Below are 4,908 nucleotides of genomic sequence, written 5' to 3' on the forward strand. Positions count from 1 at the left end.
ATAAATGACAGAAAGTATACTTAATTAGAATTGTGTGTTTTTGCTTTGTACCATTAGGTGGCAGCATCAGAATGGAAAAAAAAAAGAGTTCTGATACCCTAGTGTCACGTTCAGATTTGAAGATCATGTTTTTCCATAGTATTTGAGCAGCAACAGAGTAATTCAATAAATGCAAGTTAGACATGTTTAATGTGAGTAGGTAGCAGAACTTCCTCTGAAAAGTTACATAATCCACATTTAAAGATCCCAGAGCTTTTATCTGTATAGATACTTTATTATCCATAAGGAAATGTGTATTTCAGACAGCATTCAATCCAGTACATAATACAATACACAATATAATACATAACATTAATTTATAAACGTTGATCAAATTATAGTGTAGCATTGAATAGCCGTATGGTGTGTGGGACAAACCACTTCCAGAGTCAGTCCCTGGAGCAAGACAGGGACAAGAGGCTGTCCCCAAAGGTGTTCTCCTGTATGGTGATGGTGATGGTATCCAGGATGGAGGAGCTTATTTAGGGCCCTCTTCTCAACCACGGGAGTGAGTGAATCAAGCTCTGCACCCACTATAGCCTTCCTCACCATCTTATCCAACCGCATGGCGTCCTTCTTCTTGAGGCTTCCTCCTCAGTAGACCACAAGAGGACACTGGAGATGCTCACTTCCACCTTGTGATGTCATATAGTTGTAGTTTTCAAGTTAACAGCTTCCTTTTTAGTTCAGTATAGATTGGCAATTCCAAGGCTGAAATTATCTTGGTGATTTTAGTGAAAGTGTACAGAGTTTAAAAAGACAATGGAGCACTTCCTGTATCACAAGGTTGAACAGCGTATTTAAAGTTACAGAGAAAAACTCTGCCTAAATATGCAGAATTTATGTTAAACATGTGTGAATGAAACAAAACACAACTCCAAGTATGTTTTTGATGAGGAAACAACAACAATGTAATAAGGGCCCTTTAAGTGAATCTATACACTATTAATTTGTCTAGATGGTGTTTTACTGGCAAAATCTACTGCTCCTCATGTTTGAATATAAATTTGAAAATTTGTGGTCAAAAACTAAGTGTGTGTTGCCTCCAGTGACCAGTATACATGAGACCTGTAACATCATGTGTTTCTGTTTAGAGCCCATTATAAAGACCTGGCTGCAGAGGCAAAGTGTTTATTTCTGACCAATCATTGTTCCTTATACCTCCAGTCTCCTCCCCTCCCTCTCCTCTTTAGTTGTCCAGGCACTGCCCAGTTTAGCAGCTCTATTTGAAATGTAGCTGTAGCTGTTTTTTTTTAGAGGGATCAGGCTATTTTATGTTGGACTACACAGACACAACATAACTCTAAAGTGTTATAGCTAAAAGGTCTTGGAACATCTCAGTTTTGCTTTGGTCTAATCTTTTTCAGTAGCTTCCAGTACTACACAAACACAAAGTTGGATGCCATTTTAAGGACTTTTCAACATTCATTAAGGATATTTCTTTTTTTATTGTTTATTGTTGTAATTCGTGGTGTCCATTTTTCATCACTCTAAAACCTGTGGGAACGTCACCACCACAGAAGTGCCAGTACTAAAGGTGCATGTGGATGGTTTGCCACTGTCTGCAGTTGCTAATGCCAGGAATATTTTAGCCAGGCTGGCACCACCTAGTGCCTCCTCTCAATTTCATTTCTCTCTCTGCAAGAACCCTGGAAGTTGTAGACTGCGCACTAACCAATCAGCGAAGAGCTGTGAAGCCATGTCATCAAACTCAAGCGCCTGTCTGGGTCCCTTTTGTGGCACAGCACAACAGTAAACAAAGCGGTCGAGATGGATGTAGACAAAGACATACATTCTGTGTTGGCAACAATTCCTAAAATCGAGGATTCAAAGCTGGAACAACTGGTGAATTTTATCAAGGGGAAAGACATTACTGCCTTTCTTCCTATGGGATTTGACACATTACATACAGTATGTCACGATCAAACAGCAGCAATTGGTTAAATAAAAAAGTACCCACCTACCGTCGAGCGAATGAATCCTAATGCTGCGAGGTCAGATGATTTCCACATGAAACCGGCTGATGAATCAGGCTAGGAATATTTCCCAGTATGGCATTAAATTTATATCTCCATGGTTACAAGCAGTTGACACCACCAGGCCAATTTACAGGTCAGATAGTTCAGATATTTCAAGTGGCAACCTTTTTTTTTTTTTCTTCTTTTTTTTTCAGAGCATTGAAACACTTGTAACTGAATAAATGTGAGATACATACATCTTACTAATGCCTTACTATGGAGCATTCTCGGCAAAGCAATAATTTCCATGGTGACTCACCTGCTTGAAAATGTTCACAGTGCACCTTTTTTATGTACAACCTTGGCTTAAACTACAAACAAGCATGAACCAGCTATATGTCTTTTAATCAGTTTATGTTGTTTTTACATTTTTTTTTATTATGATTTATGAGGCAATATTCTCACTATTACTTCTAAAATTAGATCTTCCCAGCAGAGTCTTAGCAATAAAATGGATGGCTTACATTGTCCGCCTTGCACCACATTGCTAACTACACCTCTGAGGCTCTTTTAATGCTAAGCACTGATGGCCCTTTGCTCATATAGGGCAACAGTAGACCTCATATGCTTCCCTGTGGTCGGTAAAAGAAATGGAACAATTCCATAGAGTCTAATGAGAAGCTGGTGGATAGTGGCTAGTTCATAATGGCACACATGCTATCCGTGCGGGCAGCATCTATAAAAACAATATACAGAAGGGCAGAAAGGGTTGCCAGATTGACATAGCCTAGGGACATTTCATCCGGTCATTGAATCTTCCACTATTGAGATTCTCAGAGGTAGGGAAAATGGCAAATAAAAATGGAACAGAGATTGTGCACAGATGGAGAAAATAAAGTTTATGAAAGAAAATCACTACCATATACTCAATATTAAATGATCAGATCAAAGCTTTTTGGTTGCCATATTAGGTGAATGGTTCAACTATAAGAAAGAGAAAAAAATATCTTGCCCCAGCACAGATATTTTAGAAGCAGCTCTTGAGGTAAAATTAAAACCACTGTGTGCTGTCTGCAGCTAATTATAAAGCATATATTGTGCAAGAATCAGGAAGAGCACTGTTTTCATGCTAGTTGTCTCAGTTGGTTATTGAGAGTTGTGAAAAACTCCTAGAAACACATCGCAGTGAATAATTAGGATGCTTGGAATTCATAGGGAATAACTTTGGAAAAGACAGTAAAAAAGAGGTATAGTGCCCTTAAAGTAAAAGCATATTTTTTATTTAATTGCTGACAAAATCTCCAAAAAAAAAAGAAAAAAAGACATAGGAACAATAATGGAATAGGCACACCGTATCTAGAAACAGCTTCAAATGTAGTTCTCTGTCTATCTCCAACTCTGCCAAGCTTATGAGTCACTTGTCTTTGCCTCCCCTGGTGCACTCATCTTCAAGCAGGAAAAGTACCACTTCTTTCTATCTCCTTGTAGATTATTTCTGTCTGTAGCGCAGCATATTGGGTTAGTATTATGAGCTGATGAAGGCGAGTGTCCACCCCCCCTCCAATCTTCTCTATAGGCCCCATCTGGCAGTGGAGAAAAGCTTATATCTGAGTTTATGTTGCCTTTTGTACGTAACATTCGCCCATTCAATACAATCAGTGCTAATGAAATCTATATTGATTTACTGTAGGATACTGATTAGAGATAGCTAGTAATGCTACTGTAATATAATCTAATGGTGCGGCTGTGTGTCACTCATGGGTAAGGACTGGGCAATATGACAAAACAATAAATATTCCCCTGTATCTTATTATTTTATTCAATTTCACTTACTTTCAATCATGACAAATAAAAAAACACATTTCAATATTAAGTTGGTGAGCATAATCATTGCCATTTAACACAAAAAAATATAAAATTACTCCTCAAATATGAATTCTGATCGAAACAACTCAAGAAACAAACTCAAGAAAACTATAAAAAAGGGTTTAAACAAGACATTTTCAGGAGCCTGTGATCAATACGAGTGTTCATGGTCCTGTTGAGGAGTTTCAGAGCAAACCATGTATTAAGTGTTGAGCATCAGGTACTTAAATTATGGATAGCTTTAAAAGTGTGTTTGGTCACACTTGCGCGCCGTTTCCATGGTTACCCTCTTCTTGATGTGGAGGGGGAATGGGGAAAAGATAGAAATGATGGATGATGTTGTGTGCAGGACCAAACCCGAGGCAGGCAGGAGGAAGCAGCAGCATAAATAACATATGTGGTCCACTTGAGAACATAAGTAAAGGTAATAACAAGCAATTAATCAGCAAATGAAGGCAAAGTGTGCAAGAAATTAACAACAATGCTATACAAGGTTTGAAATAATAAAACAAGTTACACAATATTTCACTGCCTAATCATTTTCTGCAAAGATACAAATCATTTTATATTTTATTATTTGTGTGAGCTGTGAGAGAGAGAACCAGAACTATACCAATGGATTTGATACCAATATTTTGACAATTATCAATATTACAGATAGTCTTTTGGAGAATAAAAACACCTGATTACTTTTTACCACTTCTTACAGTCAGGTCACTATCAAGCAAAGAAAGAAACAAAACACAGATCATGAGTTAAAAAGTCCTGTTGATTTTTGCACAGCATTCGGCTGAGTAATAACTAACAGAGAAGCTACTGACAGGGACACCTGTTTTCATCCAATCAGGCACATTGTTTGCTAAGAATCATGGGAAAACAGCTGCCTGATACTATCCCAGACAAATGATTTCCTGTCCTAGTGCAATATAAAAGTAGAAACAGAACGTGGGTGGAGAATGATGAGAATCACGTGGAAACAACAGCATGGGTCTATGTTATCCAGTTATTTCTGTCAGTGTGGCACAAAGTTCAGTTCAGTACAGTT

The sequence above is a fragment of the Boleophthalmus pectinirostris genome, unplaced genomic scaffold (assembly GCF_026225935.1).
Source record: "Boleophthalmus pectinirostris isolate CB_2022bp ecotype Guang Dong unplaced genomic scaffold, ASM2622593v1 HiC_scaffold_21, whole genome shotgun sequence".
Classification (NCBI taxonomy): domain Eukaryota; kingdom Metazoa; phylum Chordata; class Actinopteri; order Gobiiformes; family Gobiidae; genus Boleophthalmus; species Boleophthalmus pectinirostris.